Source organism: Thamnophis elegans, chromosome 5 (genome assembly GCF_009769535.1).
Source record: "Thamnophis elegans isolate rThaEle1 chromosome 5, rThaEle1.pri, whole genome shotgun sequence".
NCBI lineage: Eukaryota > Metazoa > Chordata > Lepidosauria > Squamata > Colubridae > Thamnophis > Thamnophis elegans.
In genome coordinates this window covers 47,777,695-47,791,292 of record NC_045545.1, presented here as the reverse complement: position 1 = coordinate 47,791,292, position 13,598 = coordinate 47,777,695, and positions in this window count along the sequence as shown.

The window sequence follows — 13,598 nt, the reverse complement described above, 5'->3', positions numbered from 1 at the left end:
TTGCAGTCTTCCCATGTTCATGTGATCAAAATTTGGATGCTTGTATTTATGACGGTTGCAGTGTCCCAAGGTTATGTGATCATCTTTTGAGACATTCTGACAAAGTCAATGGGAAGCCAGATTCACTTAACAACTATGTAATAGCTTAACAACTACAGCAATCCACTTAATAGCTATAGTAAGAATGGTAATAAAATGGGGCAAAACTCATTAACATCTGTCTTCCTTAGCAACATAAATTTTAAGCTCAATTGTGGTCATAGGTCGAGGACTACCTATACAGACATTATGCTTGATTATTGGTAATCACATAAGTATCTCAATGAACAGGCTGCATTTAAGTTCAACCTGAAGCTACTTGACTATCTTGAAATGTTTCAGTCATTTATATAGACATTTATTTTGTTAGATTCATAGTACTTACAGTACTTTCAACTGACTGGATTTACAATTGCATATCTCCTCTAAAGATATGAATAGCTACAACAGCACACTTTGTTTAGCAAGTCAGTTCTATATTTCATTTGAAGTACCCCAAGGAATTATTATTATTATTATCCACTATGATATATGAAAACTTATCCTAGCCCAGCTGAACAGCATATAGAAAAGTTGCTTTCAAAGCTAGCAGTATATGAATCTTAGCTGTTGTGACAGCTGTCAGTTTTGCAGCAATATTAGAGTTAACATGTTTGAATGCCTTGATGCTCTATTCTGGAATAAATTGTGACACCTCATAACATGACACTAATACTGCCTTTCTGTCCATCACTACTCTGTAGACTAAGTCCATTTGTATTTCACAAAGATGATTAGACTACTCATTGATGGTGATTTTGAGTCATTCCCATGATTCCATGGGCAGTGATCAATCTTGAAAAAAATCATGCCTGCAGTTTTTATGTTTAGCTGTAGCTAGCCTGTTCTACCAGAAGGAAACTCGCTTCTAATGTGGAGATGTTTGATGTATTGCAGTTTAAATTCATTCAGTCGTATCTAAAATAAATCAGGAGTAATGTCTTCTCCTTATTAACCCCAATTAAACAGCCGGAATGTGTGATTCATGAAGAGATGGGAAATGTTTTCAAAGGCATAACTAGATAAATGTAGTTTTAAATTATGAACAACAGAGGCCAAAGTGTTGCAGCTGGATCTCTTACACATCACAGCCAGACAAATGCTGATCTGATCCATATCTTTTATAGTTTCCAGAGTAACAAGCTCATCTCTTGACAAACCTCAGCTGGCCTAGCTAAGATCTAGCTGAAGGTGCCACTTGAAGCAAAACTCTGCAAATACTGTATTTTTGTTAACGGAACTGTGGGAAAGGTATAGCATCTTTTTAAATGGCACAACATTTTAAATGGTACAATAAAGCAGCATTGCAAGGTATGATTTTTAATACTTTTCAAATAAATTTCAAAAACCTTTTGCCTATAAAATGCATTGTTTTTTATTGGCTAGCTGATCTTATGACAATTTATTAAAGGAAAAATTGAACTGGAATGTCTGAGAAGCTTTTCTTGGTTCATATCAAAGAGTCCATACAACAGCAACAAATTTTATTAAGGTCATTGGCCAATCAACAAGTGACCTATCCCAGTGTTTTTCAACCACTGTGCCGCGGCACACTAGTGTGCTGTGACATAGTGTAAGGTGTGCCGTGGGAAAAACACTTTATATATAGTCAATATAGGCACAGAGTTAATTTTTTTTAACATTTTCTAATGGTGGTGTGCCTCGTGATTTTTTTCATGAAAAAAGTGTGCCTTTGCACAAAAAAGGTTGAAAAACACTGAATCCCACTGTGTTTGTCAAATAAATAATACCCTAGTGAGGCTTTTAATTTTTGTGGAATTTTAACAACCAGCTCCTGGAAAGCAGGAAAGAGTCCCTAAAATGCAGCCATAAGGAGATTTTGCCACCCTTAAACCCAAGCTTATATGATATCTGCATGCACATGTATATATACCTGTTTGCAAATATATGTACACATTTTTTTGGTGTGTGTGCTTAGGTAAAGGTTCCCCTTCCACATATGTGCTAGTCATTCCCAACTCTAGGGGGCAGTGCTCATTTCCATTTCAAAGCCGAAGAGCCAGCAATGTCTAAAGATGTCTCCATGGTCATGTGGTCATGACTAAATGCTGAAGGCACATGGAACGTTGTTACCTTCCTACCAAGGTGGTTCCTATTTTTCTACTTGCACTTTTTACATGCTTTCAAACCACTAGGTTGGCAGAAGCTGGGACAAGTAATGGGAGCTCACTCTGTTACACGGTGCTAGGGATTCAAACTGCCAAACTGTCGACTTTCTGATCAACAAGCTCAGTGTCTTAGCCCCCGAGCCACCATGTCCCTATGTGTGCATACAGATGTGTATTTTCAGGTTAAAATTTTCAAGCAACTGTTAACTTTTCCAAACTTTTACAAAAGCTTTACAAAAGGTAAAGCTGTCTGTAGATTTCATTTCACTTGATACTTATTTGGACCTATATAGATTTGGAGTTGGGGTCAGGGTTAAGTTAATCACTCTGGGATTGTTGTGGTTTAAAAAGTACTTTGTACCTTTGAGGGAATGATTTTAAAATCTCTTGAGAATTAAGCCTTTTAAAAGAAAGGGAACAAATGCAGGTTGGGGCTGCATTTTCGGGGCTCCTTTTTACTGTATTCAAAGCATTGTTTTTTTTTAAACTCCACCAAAATTAAAAACATATTAGGATATTATTTATTTTACAATGCACAAAATAGGGTTTGTCTCCCAAACACCCTGCTGCCCAGAATTAGGTTTAGCATTAAGCTAATCATGTGTCCATGGGTTGACTGTCATCTTTTTCTTGATGGGATTAGGTTCAACACACTTAAATTCAATCCTACAGTTAGAGTTATGATCTTGCAAGTGTTGCATCATGAGAGGGAAGAGAGTTATGCAGGTCATATCCAAGGGAAGGGAGTTATATACACATCCCTTCTATGGTGATCTGATGATGCCTCGGTTAAAAAAAGTATACATTCTTACTAATAGGTGAGGCCATGATCCTATCCTGAACTTTATGAGAAACCAATAGCAACTCTGGTTGCCCTCTGTGCAGTCACTTAACGGGCTTATGTGAGACAGCTGTGCTTTGCCTCAATCAAATGCTTTGTGCTGCAAGGGACACAATGTGCTTTGACATGTTGCTTCTGGAAGCTTCCTTCTCATGCCAATAGCAGGGAGAGGCTGCGTTGCCAAGCAAGGCAGTTTTTAAGAAGCATCTTGAAGCAAAGTGAGTCTGCCATGACTTGTAATGACCAAACACAATATCACATACAAGATCTTTCAGAATCATTCAGATTTTTCTGTGTATTCCCAGCATAACAAAGATAAAGGTCAGCGGAACAAACAGAATTCAGTCAGTATGTACAAACAGTTCTGCTCTCCCTCCTCTGTTGGAAGTTGGAATGTAACAAATTCCCTATGACTTAACTATTCTACAATTCAAAAATTAACTATTACTCTGCTGGCAATAGCACAGCTTCTATTGAAATGATGGTATTCCTAAGAAGTTGCTGCTAATGAATTTCCCAAAGAGTTAATCAATAACTCAGTTAACCTTAGTTGGAAGCTTCCGATGGGTTCTTTTTTCCTGGGTTCTCTAGTTCCTCTTCTCTCTCTGGGTATCGGTGTTCACTATAGAAATTATTCCATGTTGTATCATTTTCCTTAAAAGGTAATTGTTACATCAAATCCATTTTGGTGGTCTTGAATCCTGCTGGAACTTGCTTTTCTTTAGCAGCCCAAGAAAGCACAATTCCATCTTTGCTTGCTTGCCATCCTCCTCCTCCTCTCCCTTTCTCCAACTTTCATTCAACTCCTTCTTGAAAGCTTCTTAGCCATTTCAATTTTTACTATGAGTGACAGTCTGTGTGATATCCAGATTACTAGCCAAAAGTAGTTTGTATGTCCGGGCAGTCACATAACAATGACATTTAGCTTCTCCTTTTCTGTCATAGACTCTGCAAAGTTCTGCACAGTTCTAACCCTTGAATGTAAATCAATTTGAACTTGGTGGTATATATATAGGTCCGAGCAACCATAGTGTTTAAGCCATGTTTGCATTAGTTAAATTGTGGTACACTCTTGCTTGTAACACCACGAACTTCTTATTGCTTTAAAAGGTAATATAACTTTTAAAGCCTTTTGGGGGATTGGGATTTCAGCAAAAATATTTCACAGATTTGATGTCTCTTGCATAAAATGAAGAGAGTGCTTCATTTGCTAAGATCTGAATGCATAATGAAGCACTTGCGTAATTGCAAGATAAAAGGTGTTTAAGGTTAAAGATTCTCAGTAGCTGTTCCTTCTAGGCACTGAATGATACTGATGAAGACAATGTTGAATAGAAAGCAAGTATGTTCTTGGGACAGAGACTCAGCCTTTCAAGCTAGCTCCATTTCTATTCCCCAAATGTCTACAATATACGTTTAAATTAGAATAGAGGCATTTCCTGGGTTAAGAACATCTGACTTATGGGCAACATCTATTTACAAGCAGGCTGCCTATTATTAAAAATGGCAGAAGTGCCATGTTTTCGTGAACTGCTGAAACCACATGTTTCTAATATACCGCCTGTTTTCAGTGGTTTTCAGCAGTTCATGAAAACATTGTTCAGCTTCAAAGGTTTGGCGGTTCAAGGAAGGAGCATGTCGTCCACCATTTTTAGTAGGAGGCAGTCCATTTATAAGTACAAGTTCTGATTTACATAAAAATTCAAGTTCATGATACACTTAGCAATGAATCTCGGTCTTAAATCAGGTGCTACCTGTACTTGGCAGTTTTCATCTTTTTCAAAACTGTAGGGCAACGTTCATATTGCTGTACAAATGAGTAGATCTAATTTTTATGAATCTATGTCTTGCATTAAGAACTTTAGTCAATACGTAGGGTACACTAAAGTTTAAGGGACGTGGTGGCTCAGTGGCTAAGATGCTGAGCTTGTCGATCAGAAAGGTCAGCAATTTGGCAGTTCGAATCCCTAGTGCTGCGTAATGGAGTGAGCTCCCGTTACTTGTCCCAGCTTCTGCTAACCTAGCAGTTCAAAAGCATGTCAAAATGCAAGTAGAAAAATAGGGACCACCTTTGCTGGGAAGGTAACAGCGTTCCATGCACCTTTAGCATTTAGTCATGCTGGCCACATGACCACAGAGATGTCTTCGGCTGCCTCTTTGGCTTTGAAACGAAGTTGAGCATCGCCCCCTAGAGTTGGGAATGACTAGTACATATGTGCGAGGGGGACCTTTATCTTTTACTTTAGGGTACACTTTGGGAATGATTTAGAAGTATTTGGGGCTAAAAGCAAGTACAACTCCTTTCTGCAATTCATTTCAGGGGTCTATGCATTAAAGTTAATGCAACTATTAAAGCAGTGGCTCTTTAGTACCGCCCCCCAAAAGTTCATGAAAAAGCCTGGAAAAATGTTTTTGATGACTAGTGTTACTGCAATCAAGCATGTCTGCAGTACTTCTTCATTTTGAAGAGAGCACGCTGTACAGCCTGCTAATCAGAATTCACTTGAATTATCCCCATCTGGCTGATTATCCTTTGTGCCCACCCATAAGTCCTGCTCTTTTTGGGTGGGTCTAATAATTATTCCACACATATACTGCTGCACGCCAAAGAAAAGAACTTTCTATAATTTCTCTGTTTCCTGCTCCCACCTCTGCCTCATTTTCTGGAGGTTCACTAGATAGCAAAAACAAACAAGCAAAACCCCTCCAAATCCTGAGACTGAGGCTGAGAGATTATGCTGAGGAAAAAATCAATTGTAAAAAAAATGTACATTAATGCATATCAGTAACCTGCAGACCTGTGTTGAAATTTGCAGCCATTGTGGCACAATGTTAAATCTGGGAAAAGCTCTTTTTTGCTCAGAGATGCTGGGAAGAATGGAGGAAGATCAAATTCTAAGCAAAACATGAAACTTTCTGCAGGAAGATATCATCAAATGTTATGGTTTGGTCTGTTTGATTTCATTTTCAGAGAAAAATGGCATGGTGAAGGTGAGAACAGGCTGGACTGACTTATCCATTAGTAGCCACAGGGCCTAGGGTCAACGAAATTATTATAGTAATGACAAAAGACACCACAAAAACACTTAATATGCTTAATTGAAACAGGCAAGGGATGCATGAAATATGAAGCTCAAACTAATGGAATTATTTGTAATCTATAGACATAGCATGAATACTACAATATAGCAGCTTTGATGATACAACACAGACTTCATCATTAATTACAAAATGCACATATATATGCAATATTTCTATGAAGAATTGAATAAAATATTCAAAATTATATTAAATATAATTTTAATAACGTAATTTTTATGGAGGGAGAATCTATAGATGCAGAAGTGCCTAGGGTCCACAAAAATCATAATGCAGCCATGGGAACAGGGAGTGGAAGGAATGTCATGAAATCTCTTCCTTGCAAAGTTTAATGTTATCATAGTGCTGGATCATGTTGAGGACTTCAAAGGAAAAAATGTTTGCTTTTACAAAAAAGAAATGAGGCATATAAGCCAGTTTGGATATAAAAAGCGTTTTGTCCCATAAAACTATAAGTAAGTAGAAAAACTTTTGGAGGATTTAAAAAGATGCCTGAAAATTCTGCTCAACTACTTAATTAATTCAAAACTCGTATATGAACCATCAAAACCAAGCACTTTAGATTCTGACAAACTTTTAGTATTTCCGAGAACTAAATTCTAAGCTTGGGACATAAGAATTTGAGGTCTTTTGAGGTCTTTTTCTGAAGTAATCATTAAACAATGTAGGCAGACATACCTCATTTTTCTCTAACTGTGCCATGAATTTGGAATACAGTGAAATGATCATGCAACAGTGTCCATTCAAAACAACAGCTTTTTGTAACACTTTAAATAGTGACAGATTTATTGTTTTTATGGACTACATTCACATCAAAAGCAATAAATTTAACCTTGGCATATGATGAATATAAACAAATGAATACACAAACTATTCTGAGTGTTTAAACTGGTGTTTAAAGGGATATTGATTGCAGAATTTTTCACACTGACTGAGAATGATGGCAGTCATATTCAAATTCCTCTGGAGATAAGAATGACTCTTATAGAGGATAGACCACAGATCTAAAGTACTTGGTGTTGATAGGTGAGAGAGATCAAACCTAAAGCCTTGGTTTGTGAGATATCTCAACTTTCAATGCCCTTGGCCTGCTCACGTCCTATTGAAAATTTAGAAGAAGTTATTGGAGGACATTATTTGTTGGCTTGATGTCAAGTATTATCAGTAGACTAATGATGATAGCTAATCTGGACCTTTGGCTGACCAAGTCATATTGTTGAAATATTTGATTTTTCACTTTGGTCATAAGATGGGGTTGCACTGTCCTGCTTAGGATTTATCTGCAACAGGGGGGAAATCTTCCTGTAATCTCAGCTCTTGCTTGAGAAGAAGATAGCAACTATAGAAAAGCAGGCCTTTGCACTGATTCATCTTGTGCATCAGATGTATGCTTATTGGACTGGGGGGCCATTCTCACAATCACAAGGCCATTAGCAAGTTATGCCTGGTCTAAAAGGCAGCAGCACCAGCAATGACAGGCAAGCTTCACTATACCCATTCCTGATACATGAGGTGCACTTGTTGTCAGCCGGCTTCCGGTGAAGTCAAAGGGCTAGTTGTCACCTATAAAACCCTGCATGGCTTTGTTACTTGAGGGACTGCCCATCTCCCCATCCTATATGCTCTAACAGGTTAGTCTGCTCTGGGTTCCATCACTTAAACAGTGCTAGTTAATAGAATCCAGAAAGTTGACCTTCTCTGCAGGAGATCCATGTGGCTCCTACAGTGCCTGTCTTCAGGCAATCTTTGAAAACTTGCTTGTGTCCCAGGCCTGAAGTTAGATGGGCAGAGTAGATCCTTTTAGTGGCAAATATGCGTAATTGGTGTTCTGATCACAATACGGTGACTATGATCTTGACTTTGATGACCACCTCCTCCAGATACCATGACACTAGGGCTTGCATCAGTTTCTGTTGTGCATTGGCTCCTAAAGAAAAACAATTAGCTGTCAAGTACAGAGGATACCAAAGGGGGACTTTGGCTGAATTTTCTGATGAAATGTATTTTTAAGTATTAAGTTTTAAGTATTTTTAAGTATTAAATATTTTTCAAATTTATATTGCCCCCATCTTGCAAAACAAGCAACTTTTGGCAGCATACAAAAAGTTAAAAAGCAATAGTATGAAAATAACAACTATTATCATTATTAAAAACACTAGAAGCTACAAAAATAGAGCCAAAATGGGTAAAAGAATGTGAATAATATTGATCATAGATGGAAATGTTAAAACTGTAAATCAGTTTGCTTCAGATGAATTCCCCCTCCCCACTACATATTATAATAGATCAGTGAAAGTATCATCCCTGGTTGGCATTAACCAAGATTTTTTTAAAAACTGCTGTCAGGTTTAAAGAGCAAGACTAAGATCCATGGCAGCCATAAATCTCTCTTGCTGCCAAAGCAAGCTGATGAGAGGCAGCCTGATGGAGTACCCTCCCTTGCCATGCTGACCATGGGCATTAATTACTTCTCTTTGCCTGCCCTCTAAGAGAGTTGCAAGGTGGAAGAGCCAACACTCTTTATCTGCAACCATGTTGCTATAGCAGCTAAAGCTGCTGAACACAAGCTTTTTTGTTAAAACTCATGGACTGGCTCCAAGTTCCCCCTCCCCTTCATCAGAGGTTTCACAAGTCTATGAATTACGCATTCTGCCTGCAGGAAAGAAGAGTGAAGCTCTGGGAGGCCCGATTGTGCCAGGCTGAGGTTACAACCCTCACTATGGTGACCACCAAAGGTGAGGTGGCTCTATGCACCTTGGCACCAGCTATTTGCATGCAATGGGCACAAAAGGCAGCTCCCTTCCAAGGTCCCTTGCTGTTGGAGTTCAAAGCTGTGCTGTGGATTCCCTGACTCAGAGGGCAGCATCTATGATTCCTTGAAATTGTGAGAAGAGCCAGTCTGCTGATCTAAACTTCAGATTGATTGTCCACATTTGGACTTCGAGAGGAAACTGTGATGGCATAATTGCCCTCTGTTACTTAGAGATCAGAGTTCAGAAAATGCCCCCTCCAATCTTACTACATTTTTCTCTGGAGAAGTTCCATTAAGAAAAGAAAAAAAGGATGAGATGGAATAATGCAGTGTCTTTGAATGATTGTGCTAGAGGCCCTCCAGTGGCAGTATAATGCTACAATCGTAAAAATCGATATGCTGTTCCAAATATCTGATTTCGTTGTCTACTCTCCCACTTGCATTCCAAATTGTAAGAGTGCATTATAGTTCCATTTACTTCTGGAAATGCATTGCATGTGCCATGCTAGTCCTAACATTGATCTTAGCTAGACTGGTAACTTTAGATGAGCAGAAGGCAGCAATAGCTATCACTATGAGTAAACCTGATCCCATCAGTATCCATTTTGTTATTCATTTTGGGGAGCAATATTTAATCAGGATTACTGCAATAGATAAAATGTGAGGCTGTCATGGAAGAACATTTTGTAATTTCAAATACTGCACAACGTGACAGCCAAATTGGGAAGTGTCATTTAGGAATGTAACCATATAGTTGAGGCCTTTTCCCTGGCTACAACTTTTTGTTCAAACAAAATTCACATGACAGTAACAATTTGCTCTCATTTGTTTTCATGCAGTTCTGCTGGTTTCTTTTAAGGCTTCAGGATTCTCCTCTTCAGACACGAGATTGTTAATGACTGGAAAAGGATTTATTTGCAGACTTTCAAATACCCTCCCCTGGATTATCCATCAAGTTGGAATAAGTGGGAAATTCATATTTAAAGGCAAATTTACTTTATTTCACTTTTGAACCACTGTGTGATCCACATATAAATCGTTGATTAGAGTTAATATTTTCTGAAGTTGCTATTCATAAAAAGAGCAATTTTACAGAAAATAAAGTAGAACGCACACAAGATGTATTATATTAAACTGCTTGTACAAGTGCAAGCATTTGGCAAATTTGCATATAGAATTGCATATATTAGAAAAAATAGATGTGTATATGGGACAAAATGAATTTGAGACAAAAATGCTGAGGACAGAAATTACAATAGTGATAAGTTCCTTTGTTAAATATATATATTTACTTTCTTTTAGACATCAGTTTAAAATATTGTTATTTGCTCAGGATTTGTTTCATTGAATTGTTTTTATCATTCAACAGATTGAACATTTTAATTCAGATAATAGTTTCCTTCATTGTGGCAACTTGAGCCTTTAGTTTCTAATAAATATCTGGTTACACCTTCTGTAACAGAGAACCCCTTGAAAATCAAATGTGTGTGTGTGTGTGTGTGTGTGTGTGTGTGTGTGTGTGTGAGAGAGAGAGAGAGAGAGAGAGATTCTTTCATTTGTCTCAAACCTGTCAAGTATGTTCATTTCACTGTGATGGCTTTTGATTCTAATTTGGAATTTGCACCAAAGATTTATGTTAAGTGATAACTAAATTTCTTTATATTTTTTCTAAATTTTTGATGCTTGCATCAATAGAATTTTACCTAGATGTTCTAGCACTCATTTAATTGGGTGAGCTATAATTTTGTGTATAACCGATATCAATCGGAGACCTTTTTGCTAGTCAATTACTGGCGGCCAAAACTCTATCAGCATGCATGTGAGATTATAGCTTTTAAACATAATTTATATTTACTTCTATTAAGCCTCATTTACAAGTCTAACATCCATTCTTCCAGTCTGAAGTGATCTTTTGGGAGCTTTTCTTATTTCCTGTTTCATTACTAAAATGATTTTAAGATATGAGAAAATTCATCAAACTACTCACTTTTCCTAATGGCAGACAAGTTACTAGCAACTTAACAAGCACCAGTCTAATATCTAATGTCTGGTGCTTAATTAACGTGGGTATATTACTTACTATAATACATAAATCCAGTCTTTATATAGCTTTAAAATGCTTAAGAATACTGAGAACATGACAAGAGTTTGCTTGCAGTAGGAAATATTAACTAGTCTTTAATTTCTAATATCTACATTGGATTTCCTTTTTAAAATGCAGGCTTCAGTTAGCCAATTTTCCTATGCTGTAGGCTTTTAGGAAAATGTTCCTGTTTGAGAAATTAGTCACATCCTGTGGAAGCTTATCGAGCAGTTATATTAATTATGGGCATCAGGTGGAAAGCTTTTTCTTCTCTAAAGCTTATATTTCTGATTATCTTTAATTCTTAATTTAGTGTTGTTTAATTAATTTCATTGTTGCTTTATTACGATAATCTTAAATCATCTTTTAAATTATAATTTTAATTGAGAAGCAGCCAATATGTGAAATCAGCTAATGTAAGCAAGCAAACAGGTTGCTTACATTTGAAAACATTTGGAATGATTTAAAAGGTATTTATAATTTACTGAAATTTCTCGAATTTCAAAATACTACACTTTTAACTTTTGGGGATTAGGAAAATGCCTTCTCTCTGTCCTTTCATTGTTCATGTTCAGAGCAGGAAGAACATTTTTTATATGTGGAAAGCAAGATGATCTAATGGAAAACTAATTTTTTATCCATTTGTGTGGATGACGATATTCTTTTTGAAGACGGGAGGAGGGGCAAGAAGCAACTGGCAATCTTTGGCACTATGGACAATCACTATAGTTTCATGCTATTGTGAGACTGAACAATGCCCACGTACAAAATTGAAGAAAACAATGGCCACCTATAAAAAATGGAGAAAACCAAGATAAGCAGCCATGGTGTTTCATTCCTCTCTGCTAACGGTGGCTTCTGCACTTCCACTGAGCAAAAAAGAACTGCTTTGCCTTGTTCTTCTATCAGAACAAAGGGGAAACCCATCACTGGCAAATTGGATTCAGTGTTGCCATTGTGAAAATCCAAAACCTTCCTCCATAGAAATGACACTAGCATTATTGTATAAGTTCATTTTTAGCTCCACTTTTGTGCCCACCATTATGCACGGTCAAAAATTGTGCAAGACTATTGGACATGAAAATAGTGTTCCACATCTGCTTTTGCTTAAACAAAAGTTTATACAAACTCTGAGCTGTTGAGTTCTTGAATTACTCCTGGCAAAGAACTAAATGCAATTTTTTAAAATGTATTTTTTTTAAAATACAATTTTGGAGTTGTCTTATACCAAATAACCTAGTATCCAGAATTCTTACTGCATGTAATTCTATTGCAATGTTTATATCTTACAGATCTGGACATAAAATAGAACAGGAGTACAAAAGAAGAGAGGTAACACTTATTGGGAACTGATGGAGCAGGAGGAAGATAGTAATTGCTATAATTCAGAATACCATACATGGGTATTCCTGTAAAAATTATTGCATGTTGCAGAATGATGCTATAAGAAAAAAAAAACCGTATGTGGAAATCCCTAAGCTGTTCAATTGTATTGCCCACTGGTAATACTTATTGAAATATCCAAAGTTAAACTGACAGAAGAATCTAGTGCCAATAAAGATGAAGAAATAAATCATATTACTGGTAAATATGATAAAAATCATGTTAGTGCAGACACAATATAAAAGCTGCAAAAAGAAAGCAAGTGTGTTAACTGTAATGTCCGGCTGGAATTCATGCCAAGTCATGTCACTTGCTGAACTATATGTGTTCCTTGCAAGCACATTTCAAAATTTTCCTTGGCAAGCATCAAACTCGAAGCATCCTGTTTTTACAGGAGGATATGTAAGCCAAGATTCTTGGGATTCTCCCCACCCCTCTCTTCTTCAAACAAGTGGCTAGTGCAATTGATTAAAAGGCATTGTGTGGTGTTTTCCTCCTTAATGGACTTTTTTCCCCCGGATGAAGTGACAAAACATAAAAGGGTTAAAATGGAAGATAATATTCAAATCTTTTACCTGTTCTATACTACCAGCATAATGCCCATCTACTGGCAGTTTCTACAACATAGAAGCCTCATGTAGAACTCCCTCTATCAGCAAATTAGGAAAAGCTAAATATTTTTTGAAATTTGCAATGATATTGTTATTTCATCACGATACTTTATCACACTTCTACAGCCTAAGGAAGCAGTCCATTGGGAATTATTTGCTGTTTTCCATTGAAAAGATTTCTTTCTTTTTTTTAATCTGTGCAGGCTTCAGAATTTCAAATTGGCCTGGAATCAGGCCAAATACAAATACAGTCAACGTCCCTGGTGTTTGCCCATGTATGTTACAGACATGATTGTCTTTCATCCCTAAGCTTCAACATTTAGAAATGCTGAATTTCTTAATTCATAACTGGCTAATGGGATGAAGCCAAAGGCAAGTCCAAGACAAATTTAGCTATAGATAAAGTTAGAAAAAGCAAAAAGATGCTTGCATACTATATTTTTGCAGTAGCTCAGAATTCTAGTACCATCTAATCTTATATCATCAGCCATGTCCAAGAGCCACATCCATTGATTGATAGTTCAACTGTAGTGCATCTGAAATAATAATAAAACTGATCTTCTTCCCCAAAAGCACCCTTGATGGTTCTTGCTTTGGTTGGGGAAAATTTACCTTTCAGTTT